At 35.5% G+C, this 21122-nt stretch overlaps 1 long non-coding RNA gene across 1 annotated transcript in view; it reads left to right on the top strand.

Moving 5' to 3' along the window:
* The window catches only part of LOC113600938 (uncharacterized), a 185867-nt gene that overhangs the window by 82057 nt on the left and 82688 nt on the right, over positions 1 to 21122 (top strand). The window contains exon 2 of the long non-coding RNA XR_003422053.2: positions 18016 to 18158. This is a non-coding gene — a long non-coding RNA (uncharacterized LOC113600938). The remainder of the gene's footprint in view (positions 1 to 18015; positions 18159 to 21122) is intronic.

Consider the following 21122-nt stretch of genomic DNA (forward strand, 5'->3'; position numbering starts at 1 on the left):
ACAGTGATGATTTTGGTGTTGTTGCTATGGAATCTTTTATGATTCTTTGGATCCCCTCTCAGTTCCTTTGACATGGTAGGTACTTTCTCTTGTTAATTGTGTACAGTCTTCCTCCAAGTCCCTAGATTCTGATGGATGGGTCTTATGATGCCTGCTGCATCCTCTTGTGCCTCCAAGCCCTCCTCTAGCACAGTCCTGTTCTGGATGAATCAGCCCAGCTTCTTTCTCTGGAGTCTACGGCCAACCCAGGGAAATTCACACAGAATTTAACAGCACAAGCCATTTCTAATTTAGCCACCTCTTCCTGCTTTAATGCCCCAGGGTAATTGGCTAAACTAAAGCCTTTCATTTTAGGAAAGAAACCAATATCAGCCCTTTGTCTCTTAAATTCAGAGAATGCATATCAGGCTATCCAAAGTTGTTCTGTTCCAAGGCTTGAGAGAAGAGGGAGGCATCCCATTTCTCCTCCCTTGGAAGAGGGAAAAAAATACACAACATCCTGACAAATATCTGCAAAGAAATTCTTACTACTGCCATACTCAAACCCTTTAAAGTCTCTCTAAATTTATCTGCTTTATTCATTTAGCCTGGAGGTGGCTGATGGGCTGAGGATAGAAGAACTCGCTTGATAATCTTTTAGGCCTCCCTACATAGGCAGCCCAACTCTTTAAGATATGAAGGTATTTGGTGTTTTTTGCTTTTTGTTTTTTTAGTTTGTTATTTTGGGAGAGGGAGAGAGAAAGTGCAAGTGGAGAAGGGGCAGAGAGAGGGAGAGACAGAGTCCTGAGCAGGACTCTGTGCTATCAGCTCAGAGCCCAGCGTGGGGCTTGAACTCACGAAGGAACCATGAGATCATGACCTGAGCAGAGATCAAGAGCAGACACCTAACTGACTGAGCCACCCAGGGGCCCCATGAAGGTATTTGGTGTTTATTTTTTAACTTCTGTTACTGAACCCTCAACTGAAACTCTGAGAAAACAGAAAATGATACATTTAACATCCTGTCTTATTTTCCAGGTGTATTTAACATGACTCTAGGTTACTTAAAATCCAAATTCAAGTCTTGGGAGGCCCTAGAAGAGATGGAATGCCCCTGTCTTGCCTATATACAGCCTGTCTTTGAAGTTCTGATAGTTGGTATATGGATCTGCTTATTATCCACGGAATACATCAGAAATGCCTTCTGGTCTGGGAGGCTCCAGTGCTTTTCTATGTTGGTCTTTTAAGATTTCAATAGGACAGAGGTATCAGAGTACAATACAGTAAAGCTCATAGGTGTGAAAAAGCATAATAGCAGCTAGTTCCCTTATTAGAATAATTCTTATCAAGAAAAAAAAAGTGATTCTTCTCTTGCCTGTTGACTTGTTCACATTCATGATGTTTGGCTATGATTAAGGCTTTGTGGTACATTGTCTCAGAATACCATGAACAAAGTTAACTGGTCCACAAGGGGATTGCAGCTGGCCTCATAATTCTCAACCAAACTGAGCCAGGCAGAAACAGCCAGAAACAGAAATATAAGGGGATATATTGTCTTTAGTTAATGATTGGATTCAAAACAAAAAAATTTTTTCTTTAAATCTAATTTGTTTTTCACAAATTACCAATATTTTAAAAAGAACAGTTTTCCTTAAAAGATTAATGTTTTTGGAGATGTTTTTCAAGACAGTGAGCATGGAAAGTACTTTTGTGGAGAAAATAGTTTCATTTTCCATAGGATTTAACCAGTATTTTGCATTCCAAATAAACGAAGTAAATAATCCTTCTACTGTTTGTACACAAATTTCCCAAGATATGATTTTTCCACTGCCACTTTTAAACATTGAGCAACTGCCATGTTGTGATAATATTTTGGGAAATTTTGACCCTAAGTCTTGAAATTTCTAAAATTAATTATAATTGTTCTACTGGTCAAAGTATATGTCTCTAAATTCTGGAAACAGAAAATAATGTATTTTCCCAATGTCCATAAGCATGAATTTAACTGAGAAATTTTATGTTGCAATGCTTCAAGAAATATTTGCTAACAATAAATGTTCATTTGTCTTATTTGGAGGAAAAAAAAAACTCAGACAGATTCCACTGTTACTGTAAAGTTTGGCTTTGTTTTTTCTGCCTTTCTCATCCCAGTGACTCCCACAGTGGAGTCACAGTGCCCCTCTCCTGCAAGCTCAGCCTTAGCTGAATTCTCAAGTCATTCCAACCGTGTGATGGAGCCTGGAGAGAGGTCTCTAGTGGTGTCCAGGAGACTTAAATTTTGGTTCTAACTTATTCAATATTATCACCAATGACCCAAGTGAAGCTATGCCTATGAAATAATTAGATGACATAGAAATAGGAATGTAGCAAAGTTAGACTGAGATAATTAGACAAAACTTTAAAGGAATAGAGATCTTGGTTTGTAAGGAGGGGAGAGGTGGAACAGTTTATATGAAATCGACTTAGTACAATTAATACACTTAATATTAATGGCTTATAGGAGGTTTTCATTATATTCTATCATCTATCTATCTATCTATCTATCTATCTATCTAATTTATCTATCTGCTTGAAATGGCTTTTATTTTATCCAATACTAGCCCCAAGTGTGTTGATCAACTTTTTCCCCCTGCTGAATGGTAGGTCTCATAAGAGCGTCTTGGGCACCGGCACAGATGTGTAAAAGTGAATTACTCATTTGGAGAAAGCCAAGTAGGAAGGGTCAAGGAGGTTCTCTTTCAGGAGGTGTTGAGAGGTGTTACATAAATGAGACAAAGATGGTCTCTGTGTATTGGCCCCTAGGTTGTTTATTTCTTCCTGCAGGCTAAGACCTGTTAACTCAAAAGCCTGCTGCTGCCAAACTTAAAAACTTCCACATCCAATTATTTTAAAAATAGCCCATACAAGCAGATTTTTACCTGTTCAGAGCCAGCTTATTTTGTCCACCTTGCAAAACCTCATCCCACACCACTGCTAGCCATAGCCCCAGAGCGGCTGCAGCCCTTTGGAATTCTCTGGTCCAGAGACTCCCACCTTGTGAGCAAATGCCACCTAGACATAGGCTTTCTATATGACTCCTTTCTTCCTAGGGAGTTGCCTGCCTTCCTCCCCTTCTGCATAGGGGTTCAAGCATCATAGCATCATCGAAGATTGCTACTGTGAGAGATTTCCCCCACATACAAGTGTCAACCAATAAATCTTTGTGTGTCACTGTCTCTCACAGTCATTTCTTTTTTTCTGGATCAGCCACCAAATCTTCCAAACCTCTGAAGGTAAGGTTGGAGAAGAAACAGAAGTTGGCTTGACTTGCAGGTTACACTGGTATGTTGAGGTATTTTCCATAGATTGCAAGCAAGAGAAGAACATGGTCTGCTTTCTATTTTACAAAGTTCATTCTGGCTGTGCTGTGAATAATAATATGTTGAAGGAGGCAGGAATGGAGGCAGAGATACTGGATGTCATAATCTGGTAAAGTAATGCTAGAGACCAGAGCTAAGGAGAAGCAGTACATAGGGTTTAGTGGCCCCCTGGAGGTTGGAGGTGGGTGGGTAAAAGAGAATGAAGAGTCAAAGTGACTCCAAAATTTCTGGCTTGCATATCTAAAAACTGGTACTGTCACTAACCTGAAGAGACGTTAAGAGAAAGAGTAGATGAGTGAGAAGGATGATAATAAGCTTAGGGTAAGGTGGTTTTTGTAGGAGGAGGAGAGTTGACTCTTTTTTTTTTAACTCCATGTCTTCTGAATGGTAAGTGTGTACAATTATGAGCTGCTTGTTTTTTGTGTGTTTGCTTTGTTTTACTTTTTTGTTTTTTTGAGAGGTAGAGTGAGTAAGAGTGTACATGTGCTAGCATGCATGCATGTGAGAGACAGCAGGGGAGGGACAGAGAGAGAATCCTAGGCGGGTTCCTTGCCCAGCATGGGAGCCCGTTATGGGGCTCAGTCTCTCTCATGAACCCTGAGATCATGACCTGAGCTAAAATCAAGAGTCAGACGCTTAACCGACTGAGCCACCCAGGTGGCCTCTCAGAAGAGTGAGCACAGTACATGTTGAGAGGACTGAACACAGAAACTTAAGATATACTAGGATTTAAGAGCCTGCTGAAGAAGATCAAGAGTCCACAAATAAAGCTGGGAAGGAAGGATGTGAGAGGTAGAGGGAAACTCAGAATACAGTGCTGTTGCAGAAGCTAATGGTGGAATATTTCAAAAAGGAGAAAAAATCAACAACAGGTCAAACACCACAGAATTTAAATCACAGAAAGACTGGAAATTATCCATGTAATTTTGGCAGCCCTGAGGATATCTGAATTTTTTTGAGAGCAATAGAATTTGTATCTCTGATTAATTCCCTAAGAAATAGACATTCCATGATTACATTCATGAATAATGGTGACAGTGTGAATAATTATTAATATATTGGGTAACTGAAATGGTTACATCAACCATGTGAAGTAAATATCACATGGAGATAAGTTAATAGAAATGTATCATTTACTGCATCTGAGAAGAAAACAGCACTCAAGTGTTGCTTCATCTGAACTTTGCATTTGGCCTAGTAAGTTTAAACCCCCTAGAAGATACTAGGCAATACAGCAATGTGGAAAATATGGGCTACTTTCTTTCACATTAACATATGTGCCTAATTATGATTATTGTCATAAAATGTGTTTGAAAGAAGAATTTTCCAGAAGAGTTCATAAGATTTTACGTCAGTACCCATATTTGTTGCTATAGATATTTTATTTGTTTTAGTCAAGTTATTTTCAACTTTTACATTTAAGCAGTAAAATTTGCAGTAATGATTTTTCTTCTTAATTCCCATACTATATCAAAATATTTACATATAGTCATATTATGTCAAATGATATTATAGTATGTTTTTTCCCCAGATTGCAGCATGCAGATACCATCCCCAAATAGTACCTTATCATTATGTTTCCAATTGTTTTCTTTCACCCAGAGTTTTGGTTACAGTAAATATTTCTCTTGCACTTGAAAAAGTGCTCTGGATTGTATGTGTATATTAGTTGCAAACCACTTCTAAGTTCTTACCTTTCTTGGAGGAGGAGAAATGGAATAAGCCTGAAAAATCAAACCACCTAAGTAATTAAGAAGGGATTCATAGTTATGCACTGTGACTATAGTAAATTATTATCAGTCCCTGCCTAGAATATCCTTTCTAGTCTTTATCCCCATTCCTTGCTCTTTAACTTAAAAAATGTTATGTCTTCTTTAAAGAGTACAACCATTTCTGTTTTCTCTGTAATGTCTGTCCTGCCTCCCATAGGCAAGTTTGTTTGCCTTCTTCTTGTGTTCCTGTATTAATTAGTACACTCACCACATTGCTTTTGCTGATGTCTGTTTGCATATTTGTATGTTTCTCTGAACTCTGAGCACTTTGAGTATCTTTTCAAAATGTATGTCAACATCTGCCAAAAGTTAAAAAAAAACCAACCTAATTATTTTAAATAAAATCTTTTGGTCTTAATTGCCTTTGAAAGTCGTCCTATACAGTGACACTTACAAATGGCAAGGAATAAAACTAAAGTTTTAAATTCCAATGTAGCAGATGGACTGAGTTATGTATGAGTTAAGGGTGCAGTTTATAACCTTCATTCTAAATCTAAAGAAAAATCCACACTTAATGTTTCCTTTAATTATGGTTTTGGTAACACATTTCTAGAAGTACTTTTTAGTGGGTTTCTGTATTCGATTATGCATGTGGAAACTAATAAAAGCTGAACTATTACTTTAAAATATTTTTATAGGTACTTTTTTGGCAGTGAATGAACAAGATATTGGAATCACATTTACAACTTGTCTAATGCTGTTTAGCCTATGACATTTTGTTGTTGGTGCGCCAATGTAGCTATATTTACATAAATGTAGCTTACTTGATTAGAAATAATTTCAGATGTTACCTTCTTACTAGTAGGTGTCAGGACTTGACTACAGAGAATTCTTTCACTCAGAACCTGAAGGGATAGTATACTCTATCATGGTTACAGTAGAGTCAATACGCATTTTTTTGTTGTTAAAAGTAAACAAAAGGCACTCTGTAAATGTATTCAGGTTTCTAGGAGTGAGAGAATTCTGGAGGAATGATTTGCCATCAAACTTTTAAAAATTTAAGCTATACAGAATTGCTAAATATATGCTCAGAAAAGGTAATGATCTTGGCCAATATGCTTTACATTTTGCAAACTTATATGTAGCAAACCAGTGCAATTATAATTTTCTGTTAACTCAATCAGTGCAATCTGTCTTCAAAATAAGAACTTTATTCATTTATTCTCAGCATGTGTGGAGATCCATCACATACATTTCCCTTGCTTTAAGCCCTATGATTAGTAGCAAAAGACTTTGGATTGTAACAATATAGGAATATATGTAAGTTATGAAGCATAAAAAAGAACACATTCACAATTTACATTTTTAAAGGCACATGGAATGCACTCACCAATTCAATATGGATGAGGTTTGGGTTACAAAGTGAATCTTTTAGGGACGCCTGAGTGTCTCATTTGGTTAAGAGGCTGACAATTGATTTCAGCTCAGGTCATGATCTCATGTTTGTGGTTTGAGCCTGTGTTGGGTTCTGCACTCACAGCATGCAGACTGCTTGGGATTCTGTCCCTCCCTCCCTGCCCTTCCCTTGCTCACACTCTCTCTCTCTCTCAAAATCAATAAACATTAAAAAAAATAAAGTGAATCTTTTAATCTTTTCAAGTCAACGCCTAAGATATATTTATTATAAGTGTGTGAGATAAATTCTTTCTTTTGGGTACATTCTAGTAAGATACCTGATAAGGTATTTGATTCTGATGGGGGAAACAACAATTTAAACAAGAAAAGAGGATGAAGCTACAAATTGAATTGAACTTAAAAAAAAAGTGAGGGGTAAATAGTAAGTGATTCTTTCTTGCCTTAGCGAGAAAACAGCACCTCATTGTTGGCTGTGGTTGAATGCTTTCTTCTTAGGTGCCTGTATTGTGGAGACCTGGCTTTCAAGCCAGACCTTGTTTGGTGCTTAGGATGTGAATGGGCGTCAGGTACCTCCTATATTTGGTACCAAAAGAGGTTCCTCATAAGGTTTTTAAGGTGAAAACACAAGTATCTTCTATGAAGAAACTAATACTAAGAACTGTCCTTTATGCTCAGATTATTATCTTTGTAGTGTTTGGTATATATATATATATATATATATATATATATATATATATATATATAAAATATATAATGAGATATCACCTCACATCTGTCAGAGTGACTAAGAACACAAGAAACAGTAACTGTTGGTGAAGATGTGGAGAGAAGGAACCCTTGTGCACTGTAGATGGGAACGCCATTTTCTGAAGGTTCAGTAGCATTCAACATAGGTGCTTACCCCCTTTTCCTAAGTACACTTTCTTCACTTGAACACCACACTCACTACCTCACATGCTCCTTCTGCCTCCTTGGTTAGCTTCTCTTTTCCAACTTCTAATGGCAGACCCTCTCAGGGCTTAGTTCTTGGACCCCTTCTCCATCTTAATTTCTTTCTTTGGTGATTTCATCCAGACTTAAGACATTAAATGCCACCTGTATTCCAATGACTGTCTCCCTGACAGAGCCATTGGACATAAACTATTCCACCCATCTCAACTGAGGGAAATTCTATACTTAAATTTCCTCCAGCCCTGAAACTCTTAGAGTCATTCCTATGTCCTCTCTTTTTCTCATACCTTATATCCAGTCTCTCAGGAAATGCCATTGCCTGTAACTTCAAAATAAATCCAGACTCCACCACCTCTCACACGTCCACTGATTCCACCTTGATTTAGGCCACCATCAGATCTCACTTGGATTACTACAAAAGCTCCTAACTAATCTCCTGCTTCTATTCTTTTCCTACTGCAGTCTATTCTCAATAAAGCAACCAGATGGATTCTTTTACAACGTAAATCATATCAGACTTTTCAAAAGTCTCCAGAGGCTTCCAGTTTTACTAGAGAAATAATCAAATTTTCCTTATGGTGTCCTGCTGCCTCTCTTATCTCATTGTCTTAGTCATTTTATGTTGGCCTCTTTGTTTTCCTCTAACACATCAGGCATGTGCCCACCTCAGGGCCTTTACACAGACTCTTTTTGTTTGCCTGGAATAATTTAATCTCATTTCTTTTCAAGTCCTTTTTCACTCCCTTTTTTGCAAAAAAAGTAACTCTGATGACCCAATTTAAGATTACAATCTGCATTCCACATCGCTACCTCCTCTGCATTTCTGTCTCCTTTCTCTGCTTTATGTTTTAAATGTCTTTCCATTTCATGCAGCAGTTTCTACCATACTCTCTAATTTACGTATTACATTTATTTTTTATTGGCACATACTAGAGACTTAGAAAATATTTGGTCAATGCACATGGAAAGAATATCTATACTGATCAGCATTCTTAAAGACAACAAGGTTCACTCTAGATAATTTGAGGAGAATTAGTAGCTGGTTCTCTATTTTTGGTACAACCGTAATTTAAAAAAAAAAAGTAGAAAATGACTTTTTTGTAATTCCACACCGTAAAATTTTCTAGCTAAGAGAGCAACTGCTGCCATTACCCTGCCCCATGATCAGAAAGCAAACAAATAAGGAAACTGTTGGCACTGTTTGAGCCCAAGGAGAGCTAAACCCTTCTGTCACCATTCTTGCCAGAATATCTTGTCTCTTTCCTCATGACTGTCACTGTGGAAATGCCCACTTGGCCAAAACCTAGGTCTCAAGCACAGCCATAGCAGAAGGGCCATCTGATAAATGTAGCTTTTGTCTTTCCAGCCTTTCATCTTTGACCTTTTCAGGAAGTAATACTCCAAGGAAGTGAGTGGGTGTGCAGTAAGCCAATTACATTACATATGATAACCCACACGTGGCTACTCAACATCAGTAGGGTCATTAACTCCCACATTTAAACCTCCAAATAACAATAGCAATGTTCTTTCCCTCCCCATAAGGCAACTTCCTCACAAAAGCACAAATGTACAGACCTTCTCCTCAATGTAGGAAATTCAAGATTTCATCAAACATTGCAACCATTTCTGAATGATCAGCTCTCTCCAAATTTAGTCTCATTACACTCTCATCATCCTATAAATATATATCCTATGATTATTATGATAAAGTGCTAGTAAAAACAGAGGGAAAGGAGGGAAATTTTTAATATATATAACTAAATATGTGACAGACTGGAAAGGAAAAAATAGCTTAATCTTTAGTGTTACAGCTGATCACAAGGCCATATAACTTGTAACTTTCTTCTTCTACTACATATTTCATGTTCCCTTGGCTCCTAGACAGCACTAGAAAGGACTCTCAAAGGATACATATATGTATATATTATAAAATATAAATATATATATAAATATATAATATATATTATAAAATATTATACATATATAATATCAACTCTATCATATTGGTTGTAAATATTTTTTTCATTTGTTCTTTTCTCTCTTGACTTTTTACTTCTAAGATTTAAATTATTAGTGAACAATATCTTGTATCTCTCTTTGTTTTTTTATACATTATTTTATACAACAGTTTTACATTTGGCACCTTTTACTAATATAGTTTTTCTTTTTCTACCCCCAGTTTATAGTATTTCTTAATGATATAATTTTTAAATCTTTTAATCTATCTGGAATATATTTTGGGATCTGATCATGCTCTAACATATATTCTATTTCTATTCCAACACTTCTACTATATCTATTAGGTCAGTATCACTGGTTTAGATTTTTATTCATTTATAGGTTTAGATTTGTATTCATTCATTCATTCAATTAAAAATATTATACATGTTAATTGTGGATGTTAGGTAATAAAGGTAATGAGAAGATATCTTTATTATTACATGCTAGTGATGGAAATGGCTAATAAGTAAGCAAGTAAAACACTTCTAAAAAGTAGATCAGTATGTCAGAGGAAATATGTGGGATGCAGTGATCTTTAAAAAGAAAAAAAAGATAATACAGAGAACATTCTTTTTTTTTTTAGTAACCAAGGTCTTTTATTTTTTTACAGCATTTTTAAGAATTTTTTTTTCAATATATGAAGTTTATTGTCAAATTGGTTTCCATACAACACCCAGTGCTCATCCCAAAAGGTGCCCTCCTCCATACCCATCACCCACCCTCCTCTCCCTCCCACCCTCCATCAACCCTCAGTTTAGAGAACATTCTTTTAATAGTAAGTTTAGGGAAGATCTTTTATGAGAATGGCACATTTAAGCTGAGAATCTAAGTATAAAAAGGCAGCCACAATGAAGGAGCCAGATGAGGACAGCCTATTCTTCATGTCCTACGAGAAAAAGACTGAGCAAAATTTCAGTGTGATGAGACCCCCCCCCCCCCACTAGAGGGCTAGAGGTTTAGGATATTAAGATAGAGTTAGAATATGTAGAGCCTTGTAGGCCACAGAAATTTTGGATCTGATCCTAAGTACAATAAAAAGGAAAGGTGTCCTTTTGGCTATTATTTAGAGAATTCATAGGAGAGCAAAGTTGGAAGTAGGGAGTCTCATTAGAAATTGACAGTTATTAGTGCTGTCTACCACATACAAGGGATGGTTACACTTCTTGGCCCTCTTGTGGTTTGGAGAGACCATGTAACATTGTAGTCATCGAGTCATGGAAAGAATAACCATGTAAATCCCAGGCTGAAGCATTTAATTGCCAGTGTGAGAGCATCCAGTGTTCTCATTCATTCTGTCTATACAACGACTGGCAATGTTAGATGCGATGCCTGATCCATTTGTCTGGGACACAGAGTCCTGAGATATGCAGCAGAATCTTGGCCTATTTATAATGGACAAAAATGTGCCCCCGGTAAATCTTTATTGTTACAAGCCACTGAGATTTTGGGACCATTATTTTTTTTTCCAGCTTTATTGAGGTATAATTGACAAATAAAATAGTAAGATATTTAAAGCATACAACATGATGATTTGATATACATATGCATTGTGATAGGATTCTCAGGGCCTTTATTATAGCATAACCTAGTCCATCCTGGCTGAATACAAGTGGCCATTACAATAGTCTAATTAGAAATGGTTGAGACTTGAGCAAAATACTAGCAGTGAAGTAGAGAAGTTGACAGATTTAGCATTTGTTTCTGACTAATGGGTAATGCTTAGCAGTAAAATGTATGAGGCGAGAAAGGGAGGTATCAAAGAAAAATCCCATTTCTAACTTTAATTCATAGTGCCATTTACTGAGCTAGAGAGGGATAGACTTAGGCCGAGTATGACAGAGGGAAAGAAAGCAAAAAATTCTGTTTGGACAAGTTAAGCTTGAAATTTTCACATGTAACTGTCGGACAAGCAGCTGGATATGTGATTTTGGACCTGAGATCAAAAGTGACAGTGGTGTTTATAAAATTTGGAGATGTCTGAATATACATGATGTTCAGAGCTATTGAAATGAATAAGATTGCTCAGATGAAGGTTAGGAAGACACCCCAGAGCCAAGCCCTTAGGAACTCCAGCATTTAGCATTTGGTAGAAGAGAAGATGCAGGCAAAGGAGATTATGAAGGCAAGACTAGTGATTAGAAAATAAATACCAGGAAATTTAGTGTCCCTGAATGGAAGAGAGGAGATCTTCAAAAACAAGGTGGGAGGTGGTGCATCATTGATTGTGTTGAATGCCTTGAGAAGTCAAGTAAGATGAGGAATAAGGAATGCTCACTGGGCAAGCCACTGTAACCCTTGACAAGAACGTTTTTGAAGTAATGAGCATAGCGGCCAGACAGGAGTGGGTGAAAAGTAAATGCATGACCAGGAAGTAGAGACAATAGGAGGAGAGAAACATGAAGGGGGCAGATAGAGGGCAAGTTCTTGGAGGAGTCTGTGGGGAAAGAAAAGTTTTATTACGGCTGCTCTATAGTTTCAATAGGAAATAAAAAATATATTAGTTTTTTTTAAAGTATATTAGTATAATGATGGAAATGATCCAATCAAGATTGATATTTTGATATCTAGTAATTTAAGTATTCCTTCAATTCTTTTTCAAAAATGACTTCAGCCACATATCTTTTTCATCTTCTTTTACGTTCATTTGTGGGCTTTCTTTTAACCTTTGTTAATTCATTTTTTTGGCAAACCATGGCTAAGTCCAGAACTTCCCTTGGGTTTTTAATAATTGAACTCTTTCTGACCTGTTTAAAATTTTTGGCCATGAACTTGAATTGCCTTTTTTTTTTCATGTCAGTAGGCTTATCTGAGATACAGAGCTATGTGAAATTTTTTGTATTCTTAATATTCCATAAATTATAGTAAAACATTCATTTGCCATTACTTTCTTTAATAATTTGAAAGCAAAATGGAAAACATGAAACAAAAACTCTTTCAATACTTAAAAACATTTTAATATGAAATCAAACGTTGGTCAGGTTTTTATTAAAAATATATTTTTATATATCTATGTGCATACCTATGTGTGTTTATCTTTAATTCCAGGAGTGAAATAGAGAGGTGAGTAATGCAGTTGAAAAAATACATTATCCTACATGGAGAGCCAGCCTAACTCAATTAGCAATTGCAGACAAATAAAATTAAATGATACTTTGAAATTCTAATTCCAGAAAAGGAGAATGATCAAAATTATCTTAATGAATGATTATAATTTTCACTTTCAAAATTATATTTCCAATTGGTCCTAAGAAATACTTTTGAATATTTTTTTCTACATGACTATTTGCCAGATCTAATAGTATATTTATTGCACTTTACTTTCAAAACTTCTCTTGTTTCCAAAGTAAGAACTCAGATGGTAACCATATTTTGTGAATTAAACTCGGTAGAGTTTATTTTCTTAAACAGTTGGTAGGAAAATAAAGGAACTGAACTTGGCCTTGTTTTAATATTTATTTTAATATGGAAAATCTCAGGAATGTACATTAAAGAAACTGTAAATATTTCATATATAAAAATCAATTACTTTTACTGCATATATATATGGTATTTATAATATTATAAATTTTGTTATGTTAGAGATGCTGAGTATCATAATGTTTATTTGCCCAATTTGCTAATTCTAGGAATGTATGTATTTTAAACACTTAATGAGAAGAGTGCCATCTCTACTTTTGATTACAGATTTAATCTCCACAAGAGAATTAGTCTCAAGAATCAATAATCCGAATAACCTATCAAACACTAACATGTGAGAAAATGTATATAGGAAAGTAAATGCCTTTCACAGAATTCCCAAGGAAACATAGAGCCTTTATATAAATGTCCAAATGGACATCAGAGAGATTACTTTTCCCTCTCTCTAATGCTGCCCATGACTCCCTTCCCATGGAATTTGAAGAACACAGACCTGAAGTCGGGGATCTGTTCCCAGCTCTTCTGACGACTTGCTTTTGCACCTTCCAGATACTTGCCTTGTCTGTGCTTTAGATCCCCATATATTAGTGAGGAGAGGGATGAATGCAAATAACTTAAATCTAGGTAAAAAATACATTTATTGGAAGGCTAAACGGTCACTTCATAGAACCCAAAGTAAAATGCGGTAAGAACTGAGGAACTAAAACCAGGAAATTAAACGGTTGGGAACTAAGGTATTTACTTTCCGCTTTTCTCTCCCTGTAGCCAAATGTCTGATCCTTGCTTCTTTTCTGTTTGATCTTTCTTCTCTCTCCCTCCATCTTGGCTCCACTAGTCAGTTTAGAAGCACATGGCCCAAACATCGGCATGCTTACTCAGATATCCTTATAAACCCCATACCCACAATGAAATGAACACATCTCTGCAACACCAATTCAAATTCCTGGGAGAGAAAATGGCCTAACTTAGGTCGTGTTTCTCCCTTTGGTCCCACCAATTGTAAGCAACGAACAGGAGGAAATAGAGTTACGCGGAACAGAGTATATTCAGCAGGGACTGAGGGAAGGCTCTCTGAGCCAGTTTTTTGCTAAAAAAGTAATATGGGTTGCAAAGAAATTGATTGGTGAAGGAAAAGTTTTGCACCTTTAGGATTCTTCTCCAGAACATTTAAAGATCTGTAAGTATAGGGGCGCCTGGGTGGCGCAGTCGGCTCAGGTCACGATCTCCCGGTCCGTGAGTTCGAGCCCCGCGTCGGGCTCTGGGCTGATGGCTCGGAGCCTGGAGCCTGTTTCCGATTCTGTGTCTCCCTCTCTCTCTGCCCCTCCCCCGTTCATGCTCTGTCTCTCTCTGTCTCAAAAATAAATAAACGTTAAAAAAATAATAAAAATAAAGATCTGTAAGTATAAATGGAAATTACGTGCAACAGCGATTTCAAGATATATTTAAGTGTTTTAAATGCTGTATGTAGGTATCAATAATTTATTCTCTGGCTTGTTTGAGCTCCTCCCTGTACTTAATTTTTATTTTATTTTTACTTTTATTCAAGTAAAATTAACATACGGTGTTTTACTAATTTCAGGTGCACAATATAGTGATTCAACAGTTCTATACATTACTCAGCGCTCATCACGGATGAGTGTACTTTTAATCCCCTGCACCTATTTCACCCATCCTTCCACCTACCTCCCCTCTGGTAACCATCAGCCTTTCCTCAATAGTTAAGTGTCTATGTCTTCATTTGTCTCTTTTTTATTTTTTTGTTTGTTTTGATTTTAAAGTTCCACATATGAGTGAAATCATATGATATTTATCTATCTCTGACTGATTTCACTTAACATTATACCCTCTAGAGCCAACCATGTTGCTGTGAATGACAAGATTTCATTCTTTTCATGACTGAGTAATCTTCCATTGAGTATATAAACCACCTCTTCTTTATCCATTAATCTTTAATCCATTAATCATTAATCCATTAATCACCAATGAACACTTGGGTGGCTTCCATAATTTCGCTGTTAGAAATAATGCTGCAAAAAACACAGGGGTGCATATATTTTTTTGAATCAGTGTTTTCATACTCTTTGGGTAAATACCCAGTAGTAAGTACAATACTAGATCACATGATAATTCTATTTTTAATTTTATTTATTTATTTATTTATTTATTTAAAAAAATTTTTTTTCAACGTTTATTTATTTTTGGGACAGAGAGAGACAGAGCATGAATGGGGGAGGGCCAGAGAGAGAGGGAGACACAGAATCGGAAACAGGCTCCAGGCTCTGAGCCATCAGCCCAGAGCCCGACACGGGGCTCGAACTCACGGACCGCGAGATCGTGACCTGGCTGAAGTCGGACGCTTAACCGACTGCGCCACCCAGGCGCCCCTCTATTTTTAATTTTTTGAGGAAACTCCATGCTGTTTTCCACAGTGGGGTCACCAGTTTGCATTTTACCAACAGTGCACAACTTATTGTTTCTTATGTTTCTGATTTTACCCATTCTGATTTAAAAATTATCTGAGGGTTATAAAGCTATTTAAAATAATGAAAGATGAAAATGTTGGTGGAAAGCTTTATATTTGTTTTTGTTTTGTTTTGTTTTTAATGCTGAAACAGATTTTTAATGGTATTATGGAGAACTTTATATTTGAACTCAGATTTAACAGAACTTCATTCTAGTAGCTGGCATGTTGCACAGCTCTCATAATCCAAAAATGGGAAGCTTAGAAATTTGTTAAGTATATTTATATTTTTAATCTGGCCTTGAGATTAGAGGGAAATTTTTATGTGGATGTTTTCATACAGGACAAAATGAGTGATGTATCTGAAAATATTTTTACAATAATTAGAGATGGTTTATGTGAAAACTGAAGGTATAATATGAGCTCAAGCACAGCATGTTCTGTATTTGTGGTTTTATGGATATCTGGCATAATGTAGGAATAAAGTTTGGAGACTTTAAGGGTACAGTGCTGTTATAACGATCAGATATTTAGGTCATGTATTTACCACAAGTGGAGTCAGTGATTTGAGATGGAAGTTTCTGGTAAGAAGCTACCGCAGGTAAACTAGAGATTCATGTTGGTTGTGTAGAAGGCAGAGATGATATTCTGATGTGGAAATTTTAGACCTGTTTTCTTATCTTTATAGAGAGGTATTCCATCTCTTCAGGAAGGTGGACCAGAAGAATTCCTGCAACCACATACTATTTCCCCCAGTTGCAGTTTCGAGCCTTATAAGTGGTTAAAAAAAAAGAGGCACAATGTTTACATCTAAGTAATGTCGAAATGCCTGTATCTACCATAGCAGAAAGTTAATATGGCTCCTGCAACACATTTATTTCCTGCTCTGTGTAGAACTGCAGAATTGCAAAGGCGTCCTCTAAATTACTACTGTGTTAACATTTGAACAACAGATGGCTTTCTATATAGCTACCATAGTGAATCTGTTAAAAACCACCACCACCACCACCACGATAATTATGGCATAATTTGATACTAGATGTTTTTCCAGACAAGAGTTAACATAAACATCTCACATTAATTAATCACTTTCTAAGTCCTTTACCTAAGTGAAAAACTTTATACAGACTATATAATTAGATTCGTACAGCAACGAGATTATTTTGTTACTCCATTTTACAGAGGAGGTGAATAAAAACTTGCCTAATGTCTTACAAATTATAATTACAGGCCAGATACTTTAACTCTGGAGCCTAAATTCTTAGTCACTTAACTGTTTTACTTCCTGTGTCACCTACCTTTTGGATGGTTCTGGGACATGAAATTTCAAATACTGGTAACATTTTTATTTTCCTATTTGCTATAGCTGAAGAATGCATGAAAAACTGGTCTATTTAATGCTAAATAGATTAGGTACATATTAAAATGTGGTGTGTGTATGTGGAGGTGGTGGGGATGTGTTGTGGAATGTTTGGGGCAGGACATAGAGGAGGAAGAAGCAGAAACTACAATTTATCCTTGTATTACTTTCTCTTAAAATAGAAATTAACTCTAAAAATTAATCTTAAAATATATGAATATCTATGAAATTGAGGGTGCCAATCAGTGAAAATCTGTTGCTTTTTGGAATTTATTTATTTATGTATTGATTTATGTATGTATGTATTTATTTTATTTTTTGTATTATCAACAGGCTGTGAAGAGAAGTATTTGTATTACTGCACAGGGAAGCAAAGAGTATAATAATTATGAGGGTGGACCCCTGAAATCAGATTTCCTAGGGTCAAATCTTGGTTCTGCCAATATCTTAGCCCCTCTAAACCTTGGTTTCATCTTTTCTTCCCAGATCAAAGATGATGAAGAGTAAATGAAGTAATGCACATGAGGGATTTATCACAGCATCAGTCATGTTTAGCTTTTATCATAGTGAGGAATTTTGATTTAATATCGGGAAGTTATTTCTGGTGACTTTTAAAAAGTCAACTTGTTAGGAAGGGTGGTTTTGGAGTCATTTTTGCAGGATTTATTTAAAACCCAAATGCACTCCATAGTCTGAAATGACTGATGTGTGATTTTACCTGGACTTGGATGCGTATATCAGATGAGCTTCTGAGGTCGTCTTTAACTCTTGGGTCTGTTTCTCTTTTTCAAGTTACCTCTTTCATCCATTTTTGTTGTTTTCTCTTCAAAATATGATTGTGTAGGGGCACCTGGGTGGCTCAGTTGGATAATCGTCTGACTCTTGATTTTTGCTCTGGACATGATCTCACTCACAGGTGGGATTCAGCCGCGTGCTGGGCTCTTTGCTAATAGAAGATCCTTTCTCTCCTCTCTTGAGATTCTTTCTCTCCTCTCTCTCTGCCCCTCCCCCTACTTGCACTCTCTCTCAAAATAAATAAACATTAAAAAAATGTGATTGTGTAATTCATTCCACTTCTATTAGCTAAAAAGAATATTTATTAATGCACATTCTCATAGACTTCTTTTGACCAGTTTCAGTTTGGGCTACACAAAATAGTCAAGCAAAAAAAGAAACACGGTCCTTTTTAAACAAAATAGTATATTCAAATAATTTTAAATAAATTTAAATAAAATTTAAATTATAAATAATAGGAAATTGTAAAAAAAAAAAGCTAGGTAAAAAATGACTGGCCATTGCATTTCATTATTCTCTTGTATCTTTATTCACTCACTAACTCATGCATTCATTTACTCCTAGACACAATGATCACAAATTTACCCAGTGAATTTGTGTATGCTATCCTCGCTGCCAGGGAGGATGAAGATCTACACAGCCCATGATTCTTACCCTGGGGGAGCTTGGACAAACTTTGAACATGAAACCATCATGACAATACAAAGGTAAATAAAAATTTGAAAATAATGGAGATGTTTTAAGATAGCATATGATATTTTTCATTTTTCTGTCATACGAATAAACATAAGAATAACCACAACTCATTTAGCTCAGCCAGACTTAGGTCAACTCCCCTCTTGCTTCGTAAACACATGGAACTCTTTATGACACAGATTTAATTTGATAAAATAATTCATAAAAGGCCTAATCCTGCTTCTCTCAAACTAAAGTCATTATACATAAGCTGTTAGGATGAATTAATTAGGGGCAAAGGCCAGAATACTAGTTAAAATCAAAAGTGGAAACACATATGTAGAGACTATATGAACTCTGATTTGAAGCTTATTAAGGTTTTCTCTCCTATGAGTGGTCACACTGGGTAATTTTTGATAAAACTTGTTATCTCCATGAAATATGAGAAAATAAAAAGTCATAAATGCATAGGAACATAAAATTGTTAATTTTTAAAATTCATTCACTAGGCTAAATGCGTGCTACCATAGGCTAAGTCTGGTGTCAGGTACTACTAAAAAATATAAAGGTGATATATTCCTCATCCTCAAGGAAATAATACTAACCTATACATATACACAAAAAAACAATTATGCGTCTTAAATAGAACAAGGGAATGATCAACTTTTGGGGAGACTGATACAGTATTTCACAGAGAATGTGATATGCTGTAGAATGTGATACACGCTCCTTGACAGAGCGTTTCAGGATTGTATTGTTTTTGTCCATGTTTGAGCCTCATCAGTCCCTCCTTTAATGAGTTAACAACATGGTCTACGGTGTTTATGTTGTTCATGGGTGGGATCAATACATTAACTTTAGAAATCATTAAATAATAAACATGCATGGTAAAAGTTCAAGGGTTACCAATTTAAAAAAAAGAGAGAGAGAAAGAACAAATTGTGTATCTTCTAAAAGGAAAAAAAAATAGAATAAGAAGAAAACAAAGAAAAAAACTTGGTTAATCCTGGAAAGAAAGAACAAAAAGGGAGAGAAAAAGTGGTAACAGAAAGCAAGCAAGAAGATGGTAGAACTTATTTAATCAAAATATACGTATATGGATTAAATTCCACAATTAAAAGACAAAAATTAACAGATAAAACAAAGTGCAAACTTTTGTCATATGATATTGTTAAGAAACATATTTAAAACAAAAATAACTGAAAAGTTGGGATGTAAGAAATGCAAAAAATTTTCTTGGAAATAAGTAAATGAACTAAATCTGATAAGATACATAGAGATGCATGACCTAATGACAAACATTTTAATTTATCAGAAGCATAGCAATTCTAATCATATGCTCTCAAGAGAACATTTTCAAAATGTATTAATTAAAAATTATCAGAAATGTCTGGGAAAAGTAAAAAGAGGAGTGTTAATAATGTATTGACAAAACAATAAGGAAATAAACATATATCTTTCCTTATGGTTTTCCATGGAAGCAAAAACATTCCTTGACCCAAAGATTTAATACACAATTAAATTTTTATTTATGGGTAAATTCAACAGAAGGACATCTTCAGGCATGGGTGGCATAAAACAACTCACGTTATACATATTAAGCGATGAGTAGATTCAACATCTCAAGGATTGGAGGTTTGCAAAGTTAAAGGACTTAGATGTGAACATTGAAACCAGTTGAATACAGAGATATGCTTAACTAGTAGTTAAAGAATATTCAAAGCTCTCAATACAAATGGTAAATCTTTGATGGATGAGTAACATCTAACACACAAAAAATTTTAGTTGAAAATTCCAGATTGTATTAGTAAGTATTGTACAGTAAGAATAGTCCTGATTATTAGGGTTCAATCAAAGAAGCAAAGCCAGCAAGAAACAGTCTATCTATCTATCTATCTATCTATCTATCTATCTATCATCTATCTATCTATCTATCTATCTATCTGTCTGTCTGTCTATATTAAGTGTTTTAACCTCATGCAATTTTTGGAGGTGCTTAAACAGTCTCTGCAACACTTGTCTTCTTGTCTGATGCTGGAGTTTGATGTTATTAGCGCAGGCATTTGGGAAACAAAGATTGATGTAAAGAGAAAGAGCCAGAACAGGCTGGAACAGAAATGCCAAGGAAATTAAACGGGGAAAAGGTTAGAATTATCAAGTGTTCTGGGACAATTGGACATCTATTTGAAGAAAAAAAAAACAACTTAGACTCATGCCTCACACCATAAATAAAAAATAACTCATGATGAATTATAGGGCTATATGTAAGAGCTAAAACTTCTAGGATGATCACATAGGAGAAAATCTTTATGGCCCTAGATTAAGTACAAAGTTAGAAATGACCAAAAGCAGACAAAAAATTATAAATTATATATCATAAAAATTAAAAATTTTTGTGCTTCCGGAAACACTCCAGATATAGACTGAAGAAAATATTTTCAAATTATGTATGTGATAAAGGACTTGCATCTGAAATATATAAATAACTCTTACCACTTGATCATAGTAAGACAAACAACCTAACTTAAAAAATGAGCAAAAGACTTGAACAGACCCTTCATCATTGTATTTCAAATGCCCATCAACTCACGAATGTATAAACAAAATGTAATATATCCATATAATTAAAAAAAACACAAAATACTGTTGTGTATTCTACAACATACATGAACTTCAAAACCACTGTGCTAGATGAAAGATGTCAGATCCAAATGACTATATAATGTGTGATGCCATTTATATGACATATTCAGAAAATGCCCATTTAGAAATATTGTAAGACTGGACTATGCTGATAGATGCACAATCCTGTAAATTTACTGAAAATGAATCGTAACTTGTAATTGGTGAATTTTGTCGAATACAACTTATACTTCAGTAGAGCTGGGTTTTTTTTTTTTTAAAAAGAACAGCCTGGAGTGCACAAACATGAAGTAGGGCCACAAGGATGGACTTAAATGTGTTAGTTTTGTGCCTCTGAACTTGATGGTGTGGGT

The sequence above is a fragment of the Acinonyx jubatus genome, chromosome A1, assembly GCF_027475565.1.
Source record: "Acinonyx jubatus isolate Ajub_Pintada_27869175 chromosome A1, VMU_Ajub_asm_v1.0, whole genome shotgun sequence".
Lineage (NCBI taxonomy): Eukaryota > Metazoa > Chordata > Mammalia > Carnivora > Felidae > Acinonyx > Acinonyx jubatus.